The sequence below is a fragment of the Drosophila willistoni genome (genome assembly GCF_018902025.1).
Source record: "Drosophila willistoni isolate 14030-0811.24 chromosome 2L unlocalized genomic scaffold, UCI_dwil_1.1 Seg168, whole genome shotgun sequence".
Lineage (NCBI taxonomy): Eukaryota > Metazoa > Arthropoda > Insecta > Diptera > Drosophilidae > Drosophila > Drosophila willistoni.
Window position 1 is genome coordinate 11,763,395 of NW_025814047.1, and position 22,803 is coordinate 11,786,197.

At 37.3% G+C, this 22,803-nt stretch overlaps 1 long non-coding RNA gene across 1 annotated transcript; it reads left to right on the plus strand.

Moving 5' to 3' along the window:
• Positions 1–12,156: 12,156 nt before the first annotated feature.
• LOC124459875 lies at positions 12,157–13,165 on the plus strand. The gene is made up of 2 exons (XR_006953859.1): positions 12,157–12,885; positions 12,956–13,165. It is a non-coding gene; the product is annotated as an uncharacterized LOC124459875 (long non-coding RNA).
• The last annotated feature ends 9,638 nt before the right edge of the window (positions 13,166–22,803 follow it).

Consider the following 22,803-nt stretch of genomic DNA (forward strand, 5'->3'; position numbering starts at 1 on the left):
TCAACAGCAACAGCAACAATATCAGCAGCAACAGCAACAATATCAACAGCAGCAGCAACAATATCAACATCAACAGCAACAGCAACAACAGCAGCAGCAGCAGCAACAACAGCAGCAGCAACAGCAACAACAATAACTGCTCGAATGCCGAGAGTGCCCATGGGTGTGGCCAAGACCGGCCTTAAATAGACAAATGTCTGCACCCATAGGGCACAACGACAGCGCTCGGCCTATATTAGCCAGGCAAATATCATGCCCAGTGCCATACGGGCATGAAAGGTATGAGGCGGTGGAGGAAACCGAATGGCCAGAGGTGGTGGCGGATGTCGCGGGGCAAATGGCTCAACATGAAGGGCCAAGAATAGTAAGGATAGTGTGGGCGGGACAAAATAGATATAGAATTAGGGTAGCTCAGGGGGTAATTCGGGTATATCGGGAAAGGAGGGTATAATAAGTAGGATAATTAGATGTAAGTTAAAAGATGCGGAACGGGCCAAAAAAAATAAAAAATAAAAAAAAACAACAATGAAAAGATGCCCTAATCCGCCAACATTTAACGAAAAGATACTCAGTAATCGCCAACATTAGAAGATGCCAAATGGCCCTTTTATTATATTATTATATGCGAGCTGAGTCCAAAAGAAAAAAAACCCCAAAAACAAGCAAAACACATGCAAAAAAAAAAAAAAGAACTACAAAGGCAAAACATAAAAATGCACAAGTACGAAATGAAAAATACACATGCAGAAAACAAACACAAGGTACAAGGGACAGGGGAGGGCAAATCCCTCCCGAAGAAGGGGGGGAGTGTGAGGAACATTATATAGACAAGAATAATGTCCCACACAACAAACAAGCTACAACAAACAAGATACAAAGCCACAACACACAAGATACAACAAACAGCCAGATACAAACGCAGCCAAGACACAAACTAAAATATAAGAATAGAATGGGCGGTATAAGAGTGAAATCGGCTGTAAATGATCAAATGAAACAAGGCCAGCCGAATATGGCCGATCGAACCCCACGCAACCGCTGGCGATTTCGTACAAGCGGGAAGATGCGTGGGAGACATAATACGTTAAGTTCGGTCGTATAAGAGCCAATGAAAGAGGCCGGTCGAACATGGCCGATCGAACCCCACGCAACCGCTGGCGATTTCGTACAAGCGGGAAGATGCGTGGGAGGCATAATGAGTATTAGTGGCTGTATAAGAGTAAATGAAACCGGGCTTGAGGGCATAATTGCATGCAAAAAGAGGGCATTGGCCTCATTAGATAAATTAAGAGCATGGAGAGGCAAATGTAAATGCATGCATTAGCGTACATACACGCACGTCACACGTACACTATGCGTGAGTGACGGCAAGGGAGAATACCGGTGGCCAATGGGTCGCGCGATGCCTACGTCACGCTCAGGAGAGCGAAAGCAGTTAGAATGCGAGCACCAAAAGAATTTCGGGAGCGAGAGAAAACAAAGTGAGGGCCAAGCAAGCCCGAAAGACGGGTGCGGGGGACGCTTGGTACCGAACGAAACCAAGTGAGAGCTATGCTTGTGAATCGGGGAGTAGGGGGGAAAGCATAGATGCGGGAAGCAATAATGGTTTATGGATGTGTGAGGGGAATATGCAAGCCGAAGGGGGAGGGATGAGGCCATGGGGGAAGCCCTCTATCTGATGGATGCGAGATGCGTATGAAAGTGTATTTGCATGGGGAATTAAATAATGCAATATATTAAATTAATCAGGCTAATTATGTTTAAACGATAATTTAGTTAATACAATTAGTATATATGTATGTAAATAATAATATTGAGCAAATATGGGTGAAATTGGGTATGACGAGTGGATCAAAGGGAGCGACGGGCGACGGCAGCGCTGGCAGAGAAAGCAGAGAGAGTCAACGGGATACGAAGGGCGGCCAATAGAAAGGCGACGCCAATGCGTGAAAGTGATGGAAGCACATAGATACAAGGGAGCTAGTCAAGGACAAGGGAATAAATGGGCGCTCAGCCACAAAGAAAGTGGACATATGCGCAAAGGATTTACGGGACTTTCACCACAGAGGGCCGATGGAAATGTACCAGCTGTATAGCGGTACTACACCAAGATATTCCTGAGGCCGTGGGAACTGCCTATATAAAGGCAACGCCCATCAAGCAGAGCATCAAGTCATCAAGTCGTGATCAAGCAACAAGTAATTAAGGCCTTACGAGTAACCTTAAGAAACTTATCAAGGAAACACAAGGAGCAACAGAAAAACTAAGAACTATACAGGCCTTACGAGTAACCTGTACAGTTCAGTTGATAGCCACAAGTCCTTAAATAAGGATAACAAACACCGTACCCAAGCTAGAGTAAATTTGAGAGAAGCCAAGCAATCTCCAGGAGTACCCAAGGTCAGTGGTAGGCACGAGGATATATCCTACTGCCGAAATTCCAGGATCTATATATCCTGACGAGTACCAATTTCTGAGGAACATCCTGCTTCGTGATAACAGCTACGGGATTCATCCCAAAGCCTTAAAGCAAAAGCATTCTCAACGAACTCAGCGAAAAGGGTGCAGAGGTGTGTGGCGTAAATCGAGCACACTACCCAGATCGAGACAGTAACCAGCAACGGCTATAGGAGCAAGAGGAAGACAAGAAGGGTCGACGAGGGATTCGAAGTGACTCACCAACGCTGTCCAAGCCCAGAACTACCATCGAGAAACCGTCATATCCAACCGAGCCCACCAACGATTTGAATAAACATACAATTAAGCATTAACAACTGAAATCAAACGTGTTTTAATTTCACCGGGGCACAAAATATATTTGTTGTGCCGAACCTAGCCCAAGAGATATTGTAAATATCCCGAAGGACAAAAAAGGATCGTTACACCATTTTTATGCTGTATTTAGGCCATCTGCTCTACACTGATATTTTTTCTTAATTACTTTTTTTATTTTTAATTTATTTATTTATTTATTTTATTTACGTCAACTAACACAACAGTCGACGAAAAAGCTTAAGCCAAAGACAGATAGAAATTAATTGAAAAAGATAGCTTATCTATATACACAACTGAACATCCCCGACCCGGTGGAGGTGTTTTATTTGCATAAGGTGCCAGCTATGCCCCGAGTCACAGCCAATGTGGTCAGGGATGAGTTGCAGCCAATCCAAGTCCAGAATATTATCATTGGTTTCGCTGTAGATGATTAAAAAAATTGGCAAAGAACACGAAAAGGTTCGTGAAGAGAGTAGTTAGTCAGACATCTACTAAGGTGAGTAGGAAAAAAGTTTCTGGTCCGACGTGAGGGAACACAAAAATATAGCGTTTCTGGTCCGACGTGAGGGAACACAAAAATATAGCGTATCTAGTAGATTAGTAGAAATGACTTCGCCGTTGACTAGTTTCTGGAGAAAGAGAATGCCAAAAACGAGCCTACGGTAGTAAAGTGAAGGAAGATTAATAAGAAGAAGTCTGCTAGAATAAGAAGGTAGGCGATGACTCGGGTCCCAATTAAGACCGCGGGTCCCAATCACAGAACGCATCGAGATCTGATTGCAAGTACTGTTGGAAAGAAGGATCATTATAGGAATAACAAATCTTGACGTCGGATGCAAACATGAGCACGCGTGAATGAGCCAAGGCCAAAGGCAAATCATTTATAAACAGTGTAAATAACAGGGGGCCCAGATGACTACCTTGGGGTACACCTGACGTAACTCGAACAGTTTTAGATATCGAGGAACGAAAAGACACCTTTTGGGTTCTGCCAATAAAATACGACTTTAACCAAACCAATAGTTTTGGGGAAAAACCCATTATGTTAAGTTTCGCGAGAAGCATAGAATGATCAACCGTATCGAAAGCCTTACTAAAGTCAGTATAAATAACATCAGTTTGACACTTTTTACGGAAGCCATGGTGTACAAGGGTAGTCAATTCTAAAAGGTTAGTAACGAAGGACCTTTCATGAATCCAAGGAGAAATAGTGGATCTGGATAGGTGTTGAAGGGAAGACGTAATAATTTTCTCAAACAGCTTTGGTATTGCCGAAAGTTTGGTAATGCCACGGTAGTTAGAAACATCTGATTTGCTCCTTCCAAATATCGGGAAAGCTACAAGTCTCACTCGATATAAAGAATAACCGAGATAAAGGCTTAGATAGGGAAATCGAACACAGCGAACGATATAATTATTGTACCATTGAGTGTTTAAAAAACAAAATTGAGATTTGGCTATACAGTAATTTGCATAGTCAAGTCGCAAACCAGTTTTTTTAAATCTTTTAAAATATCTCGATTTAATGTTACGGAGATTAGAGAGCCTACGTGTGAACCAGACTGGCGCGCTGGAGATGGTAGAGACATTCACATAAGGAACACATTTATCAATTAGAGAATTAAGAGCAGAGTAGAAAAACTTCACTGCACAATCTATATCGCAGCACTCAAATAGCAATGACCAATCATAAGAGAAAATAAGGCTATTAAGAAGATTGAAATTTGTTTTACGAAAACATCTACGACGAGAATTTGCGATGTTATTAAATGAATTAGTAACGGAATTGTAAGAAATAGTAACATCAATGGTAGGATGATAAGGATCTTCAGGTTTCACTAGGGGCTGTGTTCGGGATACAGCACTAACAGTGGGATCAGAGACAAAAACAAGATCAAGGATTCTTTTAGAAGAGTTAAGGAAAGAATTCAACTGATATAGCGGACATTTAAGTAGGCTATCAAGAAAAACATGTTGAGATGAAGGAATTAAGAAAGATAGATTATCATCAACAAGCCAAGAAATATTAGGCAAGTTGAAATCACCTAAAACTATAAGGAAATCGTGATCTTTAAGACGATTAAAAATAGTTTGCAAATCATCAGCATGATGCATATAGGTCGTTATATCAGAAGCTGGAGGAATATATGAACAAGAAATATATAAGACAAAGTTGGAACATGTAATTTCGACGCAAATAAACTCAACACCTAAGGGCAGATCAATCGGCACAATTCTTGAACACAGATTCGAGTTGACAGCAATAAGTACTCCACCGCCACGACGACCAACACGATCAAGCCAATAAGAAATAAAGTTATTAGAAAGAATTTCATTATCCAAAACAGAGGAGTTAAGCCAAGTTTCAGAGAAAGCTAATATGTCAGCCGAAAAGGTTTGGCTATCACATAACAGGTTCGAGAGCTTGGTAAGAACTCCTCTTACATTTAATGACTGCAAACTAGACTGCAAACATGACTAAACATGACTAGACGTTATTAGTTTTTTGAAGCAGAAGATAAATTAGAAAGGTGGACAGGCAACGGACGGGAGCGCCTATTGGGCGCAAACTCGTGTACAACTAGGCCCTCTGGCCAGAAATTAGTGTCAACCATAGCTGAGAAGTACTCATTGGGTACTGTAATTTTAAAAGAGGAGATTTCGCGAGGCCTAGAAAACTTAAACTTTTGAATTAAAACTTTAGCAGGGCATATATTACTAATGTAAGCTGCCACAGACGACTCAGAAGTATCAGGAGCAAGCCTAGAGATAAATAATTGTTTGCGATGAGGCACTACAATTAGTGGAGGCGGAGGAGCATTGGGATCCGCAAGTGATTGAGAGCTAGCATGATCCTGTGATTGATCAGAGTTCCCGTGAGGGATAGAACGAGGTACACCAGGGCTTGTAATGGGTACTTCAATCTGAAAAGAAGAGCATAAAGAGGGGCAAAAAGATGGTGTAGGCGAAAGTAAAATGGGAGACGATGTAATAGAGAGTGCTGGCGACTGCTTACGAGGCAACTCAAGGGTTCATTTCTTGGGAGACTTCTCAGAAGGTGGAACAAACTTTAATTGCGACAATAAATGTACGTTAGAGTCACACTCGTTAGACATCTGTTTGGCCAGTTTGTTTAAAGAAAGAAACTTTAAACGAAGATCCCTATACATACGGCTAAAATCAAGCTGCTGGCTGGCACATGATGTGCAAGTCCAACGCATTCAGCCAAGCTCAGACTTAGACACAGACAAACCAGAAAATTTGTCGTAGTCGCGGCCATTGAGGCCAGCACATTTTAAGTGAATAAGATTATCGCAAAGCCAACAAGATATTGCTCTATACTGATAGGTACTGGTAGGTAGACAACAAGCCATTATAAAACCCAAAAGAAACACAAGGCAAAAAAAAAAAATTAATTTATATATATAAGAATATATAGAAAAATTTAAGTACACAGCACAAAGATAATTATCGATAAGAGTGCACAGCCCAAGATAGAGTGCAAGAACAGTTATAAGCCGTGCTTTGAGAGGTGGCCTTACAAAAGTGATTACGCGGGAGAGAAGCTGAGCACAAGCACAAAGCAGAGAGAACAACAAAGCCACTAGCACTGATGGTATGATGGGGGCGATGAGGGGAGCAACTGCAGAAGCAATGACGAGAGAGAAAAAAATAAAAGAAAAAAAATTAAATGCACCAAACACTAATCACGAAACAGAAAAAACTGTTTAAACTATTTAATTTGGCGAATTATGGAAATAAAACACAAGGGTGTCAAGCAAACAACACCAGTGAAAGCGTAAACAAACTAAGCACAATTAAAAATTGAGAGAAAACAATCAATATTAATAAAAACTCAGGAGCAAGTGCAAACTCGTACATGTTTATACTATCTTAATATTTGAATGAAATTTCAGTTATAAATAGAGGCAAGAGAATTATTTACTCATTGCGTGTCTTCGCTCTTTGGCGAAGTTGGGCCGTGTTGTTCATTAGGCACTCCTTGTAGTGCTGTCGGTCCTTGTCCTCAAGTCCTATGTGAAGGAGGTCCTGGAGGAGCTTCCTCTCACGCCTTAGCCTGGCGTATTTTCCTCCTCTCGACTTCCTTTTGGGGTCTTGGAAATCCAAGTCCTCTGGATGTGACGGTTCGGTGCTAGTCATCAGCACTGTCCTTTTTGTTTTGATTGTTAATTTATATTTTTGTGTGTATGTGTGTGTGGGTTCTTCTCTCTTTTTTTTGTTATTTTGTTTTTATTAAAAAAATTTTTTTTTTGTTTTATTCTATAAAGTAGAAATGGAAAGTACCTACTGCATTTGTGTAGCAGCATATATTGGGTACACTCAACAAAAAGCACATTTGCATTCTTGTGCCCCCTTTTACTAGAAATTTATCTTCGGTTTGTTCCGAGTATATGGTTCTTATTTGCACTAGAGTTAATGAGCTTTGAGGGGAGTGGCTGTATTGGCTTCTAAATACCTCAATTATATTTTCCCTTAAGCCCGGGTTTCGTCTGGTAACTCTTTGAAAGTAGTTATCCATCATTACCGTTTGTCATTTTCGTGCTTAAAAAATTTTTATTTTTTTTGTGACACGTACACATACATACACAAAATTTTGTTGGTATTCGATGTCCTGGGTCCCTCGATGTCCTTAGGCCTTGTCTTGGCCTATTGTCTTATTCAGATTGATTTTTATTTCAAAAATATTCCTTGGCTTAACCTATTGTTGCATAGATATTCTTATGCTGCGACTTAGGCGACAGCTACAAAAGAGAGGGAGAGTGTCAGTACATACATACATACATATTATTTAGGGCGCTTGCGTCAAAGTGCTTGGTCATCGTTCACACGCTGGCTTGGCCCTAGCTCATGTTACACTTGTGCATTGCTGCTCATATGAATATATGTATGTGCATATATAAATGTACATACATATGTGAACATGTTTAGCTGTATATTTATGTGAGTATGTTTATGTGAATATATTAATGTATACACATAAACATATTCAAATGCACACTTATGTTTTATTGCGTACATATTTGATTGTTTATACTTGCAACAAAGTGTTACAAGTTGAGCTCTTTGTGTTGAATGATTTTTGGTATGGATATACTACATGGGAAGTAGCCAATTTTTATTATAGCGTTGAACAGTTTGCAGGTATATTGTATGGCGATGATAGGGAGTTCTAGGATCATTTTCGGTGTGATTTGGTCATGGCCAGGGCCTTTTTTCGGCTTATGTGGTTTTTAATAACTGCAGTGATCTCGTCCGATTGGAGTTCCGAGTACTCACTATCCGTTAATGTGCTCGAAGGGGGAAGTACAGATGAGTTTGATGTTGGATTTGGCTGGAAAACCATTTTAAGATGTGTGCAAAGTCACTGCGGGCCCATCTACCGGTTGGAATCCTTAACGGTGAAATTGTCTTTGTAGGAGCGCTTAAAGTTGGGTGGGCTTTCCACAGAGGATGTTTAGTGCTGGTTAGGCTGAGTATTTCTATGTATTTCCTTTGAGCCCAGCTTTCCTATTGTCTTAACGCCTTGGAGAGGTTGCGATTAGCATGCCTTAGGCAAAGTTTTGCTGCTGGTGAACGAGTAATCTGCCATTCTCTTCTTAGACGTCGTTTTTCCGTTACTAATTGTTCTATCCGCCGGTTCGTAGGCCTGTCAACAGGTTTGGTGTAAGAAGAGGCATGTGGAGTATATACTCTTGCTGCAGCTCCCATCATCGACTCAAGTGCAGAGACGCACATATCAATGTCCTCTGCAGCATCCAGTTTCGGCGAACAGCCAATGTGGTCACTCATGTACATTTTAAATTTAAGCCAATTTGTTTTGTTGTTTGTAAGCCTATATGGGCGATCAAGTACTTAAGGTCTTGTTAATAGTGTGAATAGCACTGGAGAGTGATCGGAAGTTAAATCTAGCAGTGTATCCGCAGTGATCCGATTACGTTGAATCCATTTCTTTTTCTTCCACATCCCCTTGTACATCCGTGTGCTATAAACCTATAAAAATTTAAATACACAGCAATAAGATAATTATTGATAAAAAATCAATAAATACAAATAAAACAAGAGTGCACAAGAAACAGTGCAAGAACAGTTTTAAGCCAAGCTTTGAGGCGGCGTAACAAAAGTGATAACGCGGGAGTGAAGCTGAGCACAAGCACAAAGACGAGAGAAACACAAAATCAAAAAAAAAAACACTTGCACTGATGGTATGATCGGGGCGATGAGGTTAGCAACTGCAGAAGCAATTACGAGAGAGACTAAGAGAAAAAAAAACAGAAAATAAAAAAAATAAAAAAAAAATATATATATAAAGTGCATAAAACACTATTCACGAAAAAAAAACTAATTAATTTGGCAAATTATGCAAATAAAACACAAGGGTGTCAAGCAAAGTACACCAGCGAAAGCGTAAACAAACTAAGCACAATTAAAAAATTGAGAGAAACAATAAATATTGATAAAAACTCAGGAGCTATGAAAAAACTCGACCGTCACGTCTGAGAGCAGAAAAGCTTCTTGAGAGAATAAATATGTAGTGGTCAATGGTCTGTTTTGACTCTAAAGCTGTTGTTATATATATATGGGCGGAAGTGTGTAATAGCCCAGTGTATCGAAGGTAGTTCTTGTTCAGCAGTGCTTTTATTACTTTCGCCTTTAGTGAATGAACGAGAAGCTATTGTATGCTACTGGTAATTGCTTATCACCATAAGTTTGAGTCAAAGCTGCTCCATATGCATTTTCGCTAGAATCTGTTATTATAGAAAATTCTTTGCTAAAATCTGGATACTGTAGCAATTTGGCTTTTATTAAAGCTTCTTTCAAATACTCAAATCCTTTTTCGCATTCTTGAAACTAAAATCTACGTTCTTCTTACGTAGTCGTGTTAACGGACGTGAATGTTCTGCGAAGTTTTTAATAAAACGACTGTAGTAATTGCAGAAAGCTACGAATCTTTTAGCACTATCAGCATTTTGCGGTACTGGATATTTTTTAATGACATCGTATGTGTCATCTGGCAATATCATATTCCATATATCCAATATCATATTCATTTGATAGTCTAGTAAACTGATAAGATCCATTGCTAGTAATGTTTTGCGATTTTTCTTCCAATTCTATTTGGTAGAAACAGGACATTAAATCTAGACATGAAAAATATTTGGCTCTGGCTAGTTGATCGAGAATATCGTCTATTCTTGGTAATGGGAACTTATCGGACAATAGTTTTTTGTTTATTTGACAATAGTCTATTACTTATTGCCATCGTTTCTTTTCCGATCCTGGTAATCCTTTTTTCGGCACCAGTAGTAACACTAAGGGTTAAACTATTTGGTCTATAATGAGTTAAGCGACTTGTCTTGTTATTTCTTCCTTATGGGTGTGTGGTATTCAGGAATTTTTATGTATATTTTACGGTTCATATCTGATTTTTTTCAAATCTAAAATTTTAACACTTTTGGTTGTATTTAAAATTTACACAAATGTTTCAAGAAATCTGTGACTGTTTGAATCATAGTGGTATTTTGGGTACATGGTCCCATTTTGGAAAAAAATTAAAATAACTTTTTCGCACGATTTTCAACACGATGTTTGGTACGCGTATATACAATGCCATTATTAACGTTGGTGTCTGTCCAAAAACTGAAGAACGTCTAACGAACATGATGGGACACCTCCGTAGTAGTAGAATAAGTAAACTGAAAGAATTTAGCAAACAAATCTGAAATTTTTGATCATTATTGGTTCATTAGCTGAGATGTTAGTCAGTGAATTAGTAACGAAATTGTAAGAAATAATAACTTCAATGGTAGGGTGAAAAGGATCTTCAGGCTTCACAAGGGGTGTTTTGAGATACTTAAATAACAGTGGGATCCGGAACCAAAACAAGATCAAAGATTCTTTTAGAAGAGTTTTAAGCCAAGCTTTGAGGCGGCGTTACAAAAGTGATAACGCGGGAGTGAAGCTGAGCACAAGCACAAAGACGAGAGAAAGACAAAAACAACAAAAAAACACTTGCACTGATGGTATGATCGGGGCGATGAGGTTAGCAACTGCAGAAGCAATGACGAGAGAGACATAGAGAACAAAAACAGAAACAACAGTACTTGCAAACAAAGTACACCAGCGAAAGCGTAAACAAACTAAGCACAATTAAAAATTGAGAGAAACAATAAATATTGATAAAAACTCAGGAGCTATGAAAAAACACGACCGTCACGTCTGAGAGCAGAAAAGCTTCTTGAGAGAATAAATATGTAGTGGTCTATGGTCTGTTTTGACTCTGAAGCGTTTGTTATATATATATGGGCGGCAGAGTGTAATAGCCCAGTGTATCGAAGCTAGTTCTTGTTCAGTAGTGTTTTTATTACTTTCACCTTTAGTAAATGAACGAGAAGCGTATGCTACTGGTAATTGCTTATCACCATAAGTTTGAGTCAAAGCTGTTCCATATGCATTTTCGCTAGAATCTGTTATTATAGAAAATTCTTTGCTAAAATCTGGATACTGTAGCAATTTGGCTTTTATTAAAGCTTCTTTCAAATACTCAAATCCTTTTTCGCATTCTTGAAACCAAAATCTACGTTCTTCTTACGTAGTCATGTTATCGGACGTGAATGTTCTGCGAAGTTTTTAATAAAACGTCTGTAGTAATTGCAGAAAACTACGATTTTTTTAGCACTATGTGTCATCTGGCAATATCATATTCCATATGATAGTCTAGTAAACTGATAATCTTATCCATTATCATTATCCATTGCTAGTAATGCTTTGCGATTTTTCTTCCAATTCTATTTGGTAGAAACAGGACATTAAATCTAGACATGAAAAATGTTTGGCTCTGACTAGTTGATTGAGAATATCGTCTATTCTTTGTAATGGGAACTTATCGGACAATAGTTATTTGTTTATTTGACGATAGTCTATTACTAATTGCCATCGTTTCTTTTCCGATCCTGGTAATCCTTTTTTCGGCACCAGTAGTAACGGACTATTATACTCGGACACTAAGGGTTCAACTATTTGGTCTATAATGAGTTAAGCGACTCGTCTTGTTATTTATTCCTTATGGGTGTGTGGTATTCAGGAATTTTTATGTATACTGGCTGTTTGTCGTTCAATCTTAGTTCTTAGTCCTCTTCTAGTTTTTGAATTACTAATTGACTTCTTTGGTTATAAGTTTTCTTCACTATTTCATAATTCTTTTACGGTTCATATTTGATTTTTTTCAAATCTTAAATTTTTACCATTTTTGTTGTATTTAAAATTTAGACAAATGTTTCAAGAAATCTGTGACTGTTTGAATCATAGTGGTAGTTTGGGAACATGTCATAACGCCCAGTGTAATAAGACCCATGATGCGTAAAGGCACACATTTTTGTGTCACAAAGCCCATGGGCGTAATGACACTTTTAAGTGTGTCCTAACGCCCGCCCACTCCAAAAAAAAATAGAGCGCCCGAGGGCGCTGTAACACAATTGAAGAGTGTCATAACTCCCGAAACTTGAAAAGCGCATTGTGAATCGATGAAAGAACCGTTCCAAAAGTATCGTTTAATATGTTATCTCTTTTGTTTTCGTGTTTTTTTGGCGCATTTGCCAGGAGTAATTGTAGCCAGTTGTTCATTAATCTTGAAGCAAAGCACATTTAAAAAGCAATGAATATAATTTTGTTGCTGGCTTTCGAAAAAATTCTAAGCTATTGGTTCTCACAAGCCAGCAACAAATATTTAAAATTAAAAGTACTTCGAAGACTAGTTCGCGTTACATTTGTTAGACTGTAATATGACCGTGAGCTTGTCCAATGCTGGCGTTTGCACTCAACTGAGTCTCGAGTACAACCACAATCATTTGACTCGTCAAGAATTAATAAAAAAGCTCGAACTAATCAATAATGTAAAAGTCATTGTGAGCAAAGAAACTTAAAACGAAAAAGAGTGCGTGAAATCTTTTATGAAGAGTGTCAAAAGAGTGGAGAAACTGCACATTCAGTTGCCGATCCATTTTGAAAGACCAATTGCTTGAACTGGCAAAAACTAAACATGATATTCTTAAACGGTTTTTGAAATATTATTAAAGGGAATACATGGTCAAAGTAAGAAAAATAATATCGTTTCATTATACTCCGTACATTTTTCATCATTCAACAAAATATATTTTTTCAGATCACACCTGATGTTTTCTCTGTGCGTTCACAGATTATGCGAACAACTAACTCTTTAGAATCCTTCAACGCGGTATTATCGAGACAATTACAGAAGCATGGCCGATTTCATAAATTTATTGAAGTTATTCGAGATGAGTACTATGCTAGTACTCATGCAAAAGAAAATAAAATTGAAGGCCTTCTTAAGGATATGGAGAGTAAAAACACATTCGTAACAGAGTTTTTAATTGTCTCTTGAACGAAAACAATGACCTAATTTAGTGGGACACCAGCTTCGAAAATTAAGAGTTATCTTCAGATTCTAAAGAGGAGGAAACTGACATTAATTTGCACTTAAGTCAAATGACAGATGTTTTAAAATTTGTATTGACAAACCTAGAGATGTGGTACTTCTGTCTTGCAAATATTTAATTGTTTTGTTTTCTTATTTTTAAAGCCCTTTTATAATGGTCGTAACGCGCACTCCAAGGGTGAAATAGCGTCCGAGGGCGCTTGGACACAATTAAAAAGTGTCATTACGCCCATAAGCTTTATGACACAAAAATGTGTATCTTAACGCCCATGGGCTTTGTGACAATGGACGTTATGACATGCACTTGGTATTTTCTTTGGTTTCTTCAAATATTTTAATTCTACTTGACCCATTTTTACACTATGTTTATGCCGTCTGCACTACTTTGATATTTCATTTTAATTATTTGGTTATGTATTGCATACAATTTCTAAGCCAGATTTATGGCTACTAGAATTAAAATGGCTAACAATAGTATTCCTATGTCTTCTAAGTTTTCCCTATGATCTATAATTTTTACACTATTTACGACATTAGCCGTTGGGTAATTTATTTTGAATTCTTGAGAACCCATCTTACTAAAAATTGTATCTTTGGTCGTTTAGATCTGTTTTGAATAAAAAAAACTTTTGGTTTTATGGATTCAATTCATTATTACAAAAAATGTTTATTTAACTTGATATTAAAGGTTCAAAGTTTTTCTTATTATATTATATTTCTATTTTTTAAATAAAGGCAAGTTAAGGCTTGCGCATTTCTGCAGTCCCCCCGTTTGTTTGCATTTTTGTTTCATCCACAGATTCATTTGTATTGTGCTCAATTTTAGTAGACGAGTGGCTTTCGTCATGTCGATTTGACCCATTTGTGGTTGTAGCACATTTTCATCAAGTTTAAGAGAGCTCCAGGCATTTAATTGGTACTCATCACGTTTGGCGTTGGATTTCCATTTTTTTATATAAATTTTTTTTCTTTAGTAGCTTGATGCGTCTTTTTTTCTTTTTGCTGCAGTTCCTGTAGGATCCTGTCACGGTTACCATGTAAAGACCGGGTTCCAATTTAATTTAATTAATTTTTTTGAGTAAAAATAATATTTTGCTTAACCGCTTCTGCGAAAGCTACAAACGCGAGGGAGAGTGTTAGTACATACATACATACATATAATTTGGGGCGCTTGCATCAAAGTGCTTGGTCATCGTTCACTCTGGCTTAACCCTAGCTTATGTTACGTTTGTGCTATATTGCTTATGTGAATATATGTATGTGCATATATAAATGTACATACATACATAAATGAACATGCTTAGATATATTTATGTGAATATGTTGATGTGTATACATAAATGCATGCATACATTAATGTACATATGTATATTCATAAACATATTCAAGTGCACACTTATATTTCATTGCGTACATTTTAAATTATTTTTACTTGCAACAAAGTGTTACAAGTTGAGCTCTTTGTATATATTGATTTTTGGTATGAATATACTACAGTGTATAAAATCTTCAAAACGGCTTAAAGTCTTATAAAGCCAGGAAGACTGCATGCTCTATTAACAATTGAAGATATATGAAAATTAAATTACGGTTTTGGGTCAAAAATAACGCCTAAGTCTTTGAATGATGGTATACAATCTAAGAGATCAGACTTCATAAAGTAATGAATGTCATAAAAGAGCAGTTTGATTCATTAAGGTGTAGTTTATTAAAGTGGCACCATTCACAGAATGCACCGATAAAATTGCAAGTAAGGTTGGAAAGAAGAATCATTATAGGAATAACAAATCTTGACGTCATCCGGAAACATGAGCACGCGGAATGAACCAAAATAAAAATAAATAACAGTGAGCCCAGATGACTGCCTTGGGGGACACCTGAGGTAACTCGACGCCTTTGGGTTTTGCCAATACGATACGATTTTAACCCAGTGGATCTAGATAGGTGTTGAAGAGAAGACGTAATAATTTTCTCAAATAGCTTAAGTATTGCAGAAGGTTGGCGATGCCACGGTAGTTAGAAATATCCGATTTATTGCCATTTTTATAAAGCGAATTAATAAAAGCCTCCTTCCAAACATCAGGAAAACTACAAGTATCACTTGATATAAAGAATAACCGAGATAAAGGCTTAGATAGGGAAATCAAACACATTTTAAGCATGCAGCTAGGATGCCCTGGTACAAAGGAAGACGTCATAGATGATAAGTTAGAGATAATACAGTCTTCAGTAATAATAGGTAAAAGTAATTTAAATGTGGAATTGAAAGGGTTAGGATTTGGGACACCACCGTAATAATAGAAAAAGTAAACTGAAAGAATTTAGCAAACAAATCTGAAATTTTTAATCACTATTGATTCATTAGCTGAGATGTAAGTCAGTGAATTAGTAACGAAATTGTAAGAAATAATAACTTCAATGGTAGGGTGATAAGGATCTTCAGGCTTCACAAGGGGTGTTTTGAGGTATTTGAGTGGGATCCGGAACAAAAACAAGATCAACGATTCTTTTAGAAGAGTTAAGTAAAGAATTCAACCGGTATAGCGGACATTTAAATAGTCTATCAAGAAAAACATGTTAAAAACACTGAATTAAGTAACAGAAATTGTCATCAACGTGCCAAGAAATATTAGGCACGCTAAAATCACCTAAGACTATAAGAAAATATCGATATTAAAGACGACTAAAAATGGTTTGCAGAGCATCAGCATGGTGCATGAAGATCATAATATCAGAAGCCGGAGCAATATAAGAACACGAAATATATAAGCTAAAGTTGGAAGCCTATAAGAAAGAAAGTTATTAGAAAGAATTTCGTTATCCAACATAGCAGAGTTGTCAGCTGAAAAGGTTTGGCTATCACAGAACAGTTTCGAGCGTTTGGTAAGAAGTTCCCTTACATTTTGATAATGAATTCAAAGACTAAATTAGTTTAGTTAGTTTTTTAGAACAGACAACGAAGAAGATAAATTAGGAAGAGATAAATAATTGTTTGCGACGAGGCTCTACAGTTAGTGGACCATTGGAAACCTCGAGTGATTGGGAACCAGCATGATCCAGTAATTGATCAGACTTCCCGTGTGGGATAGATTGGGGTACTCCAGGGCTTGTTCAGGGTACTTCCATCTGAAAAGAAGAGCATAAGGAGGGACAAGATGATGCTGTACTCGAAAGTGAAATGGGAGAGGACGTAATACAGAGGGCTGGGGATTCCTTATGAGGCAACTCAAGAGTATCATATCCATTTCTTTTTCTTCCCCATTCCCTTGTGCATGCATGCCGCGATACACAGACAGTTTATGTAGCGTTGCGTCAGCTTGTGTATCCGTGTACTATAAACCTATAACAATTTAAATACACAGCAATAAGATAATTATCGATACAAAACCAATAATTACAACCAGAGGGCCGGGGCTAACTTCGACCGCGTCAAAGTTTGTATACCCTTGCAACTTTTTTGGTAACTTTTTCCTTACCTATAGCCAACAAAGTGGAAAAACGTTTAAGCTAAAAAGGCTAATGTTTCCGAAAGAACGGCCTACAACCTTAGCATAGGAAGAACGAAGATATTGATCAAAGTCACTGTTTTCCTCCGATCGTTCCTATGGGAGCTATATGATATAGTTACCCGATCCTTATCAAATTTAGCACAGTCATTACCAGATATATTAAACTGAAAAATAATTAATTTGAAAGCAATCGCGGCAATAGTAACAAAGTTATTGACAAAAGTCACTGTTTTCGGAAGATCGTTTCTATGGGGGCTATATGATATAGTCACCCAATCTTGATTAAATTTGGCATAGTCGTTAATATGTGTAATTAACTCACCAAAATTAAATTTCATGACAATAGCTCAGAAAATAACGAAGTTATTAAGAAAAGTCACTGTTCGTGACTTTGCCATTTGTATGGGAGCTATATGATATAGTGATCCGATCCGGCTGAATCCGAGATATACAACGCCTGCAGTATATACAAGCCTTCAGCTCTGTAGCTCTTACGGTCTAGGAGGAGTTTGCGTTGATCCAGACGGACGGACGGACGGACGGACGGATATAACTATTTGAGCTCGTATCGTGCTGATCAAGAATATATATACTTAATATGGTCGGAAATGCTTCCTTCTATGCGTTGCACACTTTTGACCAAAATTAATATACCCTTTTTGCAAGGGTATAAAAAAACCAAGAGACAGCTAGAGCGCACATCACACGAAAGAGTGCAAGAACAGTTATAAGCCAAGCTTTGAGAGACGGCGCACAGTGCACATTGCAAAAACATAGCTTCTAAGCCAACAAAGCGATTTTAAAAATTTAAAAAGCTTACGATAAAGAATTCCTAAAGCTTCAAAATAAATGTTTGCCAAGAGTGCTGGGTGTTTGTGGTGTTGTAATATTCAAAGTCAAGGTCAAAAAATATTTTCAATCATGTTTTTCCTTGAAAAATGTAGCGAAACCCGGTTTTTTTCAATCACATACGGAATTTATCATTATTTTAAACTACATAGTCGTACATATTTTAATTTTTTAATTTGATTTGCTAACATAATTACAAAAAGGAAAAAAAAAAATTTACACTTTTTTTGGTTAATTTCGAAAATTTGCTATTGATGGCTGATTTTTATACCCTTGCAGAGGGTATTATAAAATTGGTAAGATGTTTGTAACGCACAGAAGGATACGTTTCCGACCCCATAAAGTATATATATTCTTGATCAGCATGTTTAAGAATAAACATCGTGTCCATCTGAAGCGGCTTCACCAAATCAGATGCACTAAAGAAAATATAATACAACTGTTCTTTGGCACAAACAACTAATCTAGCATATGACTAGAATTACAATCAGCCACACGCGTTGTGGGAAAACACTTGTAATTGTAAACTAACCCAAACGATCACAATGGCAGGATGTCTAATAATAATTTTTCATCCCCCGAATGCGTGGGTGTGAGTCGTACTAGAATATGAAGATTGGGTTATCTTCCTCCTCTCCGGGAATCCCTATTCACAGCATGAGAAGCTGAGTTGATATAGCCATGTCCGTCTGTCCGTCTGTCCGTCCGTCTGTGCGTATGCGTTTTACTCAGACGTCTTAAGAGCTATCGGGCTGAAATTTTGTGTCGGGGTTTTTTATTACCCGGGAAAAATAAAGTATGAAAACCATCAGGATCGGACCACTATATCATATAGCTCACGAAGAACTAGAAGAAACATTTTCATAAAAATCGGAGTATGCTATGAAATTTACATATGTGATTGTAAAATAGAGAGTAAAATTGTTTTGTTTGTATATTGATGAATTGAGTTGCAGAAAACAAATTTTGAACATGTAAAATTATTATTACCAAGGACTGCAAGGGTATATAAACTTCGGCATAGCCGATGTTAGCTTCTTTGATATTTTTTTTTTTAATTCCTCTTTTTTTTTTATTCCATCAAGTAGAAATGGAAAGTACCTTCTGCATTTGTGTAGCAGCATATATTTGGTACACTCAATAAGAAGCACATTTGTATTCTTGTGTCTCCTTTTACTGGGAATCTTTCTTCAGTTTGTTCCGAGTATATAGTTCTTAGTTGCACTAGATTTAGCGAGTTTTGAGGGGAGCGGCTGTGCACTTCTAAATACCTCAATTATGTTTTCTCTTAAGCCCGGGTTCCGTCTGGTAACTCTTTGAAAGTAGTTATCCATCGTTACCGTTTTTCATTTTCGTGCTTTTATATTTTTATACCCTTGCAAAAAGGGTATATTAATTTTGGTCAGAAGTGTGCAACTCATAGAAGGAAGCATTTCCGACCATATAAAGTATATATATTATTGATCAGCACGACGAGACGAGTTCAAATAGCCATGTCCGTGCGTCCGTCCGTCCGTCCGTCCGTCTGTCCGTCTGGATCAACGCAAACTCCTCCTCGACCGTTGGAGCTACAGAGCTGAAATTTTGCATGTAGGCTTGTATATACTGTAGGCGTTGTATATCAGCCGGATATATATCTCGGATTCAGCCGGATCGGATCACTATATCATATAGCTCCCATACAAATTTCTTAATAACTTCGTTATTTTCTGAGCTATTGTCATGAAATTTAATATTGGTGAGTTAATTAGACATATAAACGACTGTGCTAAATTTGATCAAGTTCGGGAGACTATATCATATAGCTCCCATAGGAACGATCTTTCGAAAACAGTGACTTTTGTGAATAACTTCGTTACGTTTAACGCGATTGCTTTCAAATTAAACACTTGTTAGTTTAATATATCTGTTAATGACTGTGGCGAATTTGATAAAGATCGGGTGACTATATCATATAGCTCCCATAGGAACGATCGGTGGAAAACAGTGACTTTGATCAATATCTTTCCTATGCTAAGATTGTAGGCCGTTCTTTCGCAAACTTTAGCCTTTTTAGAAAAAACGTTTTTCCATTTTGATGGCTATAGGTAAGAAAAGAGTTACCAAAAAAGTTGCAAGGGTATACAAACTTTGACGCGGTCGAAGTTAGCCCCGGCCCTCTGGTTTTTAAGCTAATCTCGTTTAAACTTAGTTGTCCGAAAAAATATTCTAGTTCAAGCAACGTATAGTCGCACATGAAGAATTATAGCTCATGGTTTTTTTTATAGAAAAAAAAATTGAAATAAAAATTGAAATAATTGTTGGAAAAAAAATTTTTTTTTTTTTGCACGTGTTTGAGAAAATTCATACACTATGAGCAGAACACTTACAAAAATTTTGATGAATATTAATTTCTTTATTCAGTTTTCAAAAATTTTTCCGTTGGGCGCCAGTTAATAATTTCGTAGCTTTCCACTTTATTTAGGTTATTTATTTAGTTAGGTTAATTTATAAGTATTAGACATCTACCGCTTTAGCTTTGCGTGTAGTGCCTTTTGAGTTCTTTTTGATACTGCACACGCACACGTGGGTGCGGGCTTCAATCCTATCGAGCTCAAGCTGCTATCAGCTGCAATATACAAGCTTTGTGGGACCAAAGCCTCGAGTGATAACTGTACAGGTGGATATCTCCTGCGAGCTGCGCAAGCTTTGGAGTCTTGAAGCTTTATATGATAACTTATACACATATACATATTCAAGTGCACACTTATGTTTGGTTGCTTACATATTTAATTGTTTATGCTTGCATCAAAATGTTACAAGTTGAGCTCTTTGTATTGATTGATTTATGGTATGGATATACTACACCTCCCTTTTTTTTAGAAAATAACGTAATATTATGTAGTTATTTATTGATTAATGAAATTCAAGTCTGATCAGACAAATTTTCTTTCCCTTTTTTTATACCCTTGCAGAGGGTATTATAAAATTGGTCAGATGTTTGTAACGCACAGAAGGAGAGGTTTCCGACCCCATAAAGTATATATATTCTTGATCAGCATGTTTAAGAATAAACATCGTGTCCATCTGAAGCGGCTTCACCAAATCAGATGCACTAAAGAAAATATAATACAACTGTTCTTTGGCACAAACAACTAACCTAGCATATGACTAGAATTACAATCAGCCACACGCGTTGTGGGAAAAACACTTGTAATTGTAAACTAACCCAAACGATCACAACGGCAGGATATCAAGTGGCCGACGCCGTGCCTAAAATAATAATAATTTTTCATCCCCCGAATGCGTGGGTGTGAGTCGTACTAGAATAAGATCTCCTTAAGAACTATTGTTACCTCATAGAGCCTAAGATTTCCTATATAAACTCCGTACTTTTGTAAATAAAATCAGTTCACATTTTGAATTCAACGAATGAAGATTGGGTTATTTTCCTTCTCTCCGGGAATCCCTATTCACAGCATGAGAAGCTGAGTTGATATAGACATGTCCGTCCGTCCGTCTGTCCGTCCGTCTGTCCGTCCGTCTGTCCGTCCGTCCGTCCGTCTGTGCGTATGCGTTTTACTCAGGCGTCTTAAGAGCTATCGGGCTGAAATATTTTTCGGGGTTGTTTATTACCCGGGAAAAATAAAGTATGAAGACCATCAGGATCGGACCACTTTATCTTATAGCTCTAGAAGAACTAGAAGAAACATTTTCATAAAAATTAGAGTATGCTATGAAATTTACATATGTGATAATATTGGATATAAAACCCCAGATCCCAAAATTTGAATGTGATCGGATAAATATAACAAAAGTTACAGTCAATATAATAATCGGCTCTGCTCCCAGCTCTGCCGGCAGCGCTGCTTGCTGTCTACTACGTCTTTCGTCATCAATAGAGTACAAGCATACACACACAGACGCAACGCTACATAAACTGTATGTGTATGCGTGCGTTGGGAATGCGGGAAGAAGAACAAATTGTAAAATAGAGAGTAAAATTGTTTTGTTTGTATATTGATGAATTGAGTTGCATAAAACAAATTTTGAACATGTAAAATTATTATTACCAAGGACTGCAAGGGTATATAAACTTCGGCATAGCCGATGTTAGCTTCTTTGATATTTTCAAAATAATTTTCAATATTTACATCAACATCTAATAAACTCAACATTTCGGGACTACAGTTGGTATTTTCCAAATACTTTCGTCATCGCACGTGTCTCAGCGATGCAATATGTGGCTCCGAAGAGGCTGCTAGCATGTTAAAAAGGTCTTCATTTTGTCTAACATGAGAAGTTTTTAACGTATTAGTGTATCTGAACCTTTTGTAGTCCTTGTTTTTACATTCCTGTGCTTCTTCGGATAGCTCTCCAATTGGTAAACACTGAAATTCTTTTAAATCCTTTCCGTGAGCCAAAATCCTATGTACCATTTCCTTGCTATTTTTAACATTCAAGATAACAGTCAACCTTTTAATGATCTCTTGACTAGTCCCTGTTATTAAAGATGTCATTTTATTATTTAAAAAAAAAAAAAACTCCTTGAAGTATTTCCATCATTCGTGTTTCCGTATCCGTGCTTTGGGCAGTACACTTTCGGTCCTAGCTTGCGAGAGAGCTTGTATAATCTCCTTCCTACTCTTAATATCCACTAATGCACTAATAAATAAAATTGTCTTGAATTGTATTGACAAATACTATTTATTTAAGGATTTATACGGAATTAAGGTGATTACACTTAAGAAGTTACAAATAAACTGTCGCAAACGAGAGGACTATTTGGCACTTTATATTATATTTTTTGAAGGTAGAGCGCTAAATTGGTATTGGTTATTTTGTTATAATAAGGTAAAAACTTAATATTTACATCCAATTTGGTAAACAAAAATAAAAAGGAGCAACCTACAACTAGGACCAATTTTTCATCAACTTCAATAACATTACCTGCCTTGTCAGTTTTCCCAAAGCAGGTAATTAGCAATCTCACATTGTAGAAAGGCATATATATAAACACGTAGTATTTACAAAACAGCATTACGCAATGTTATCATTTAAATACAAAGAAGCTACAGGCAAATACGTATGCACTCTTCTTCTTCCTTATACCAGAAGCGCATTTTTTAGGCGAGGTTTCCTTAGAGTTATGGCTTCTGCATCGGTGTCCAAGGTCTCCACATATTGGGACCATAAACATATGATAGGAAATATTTC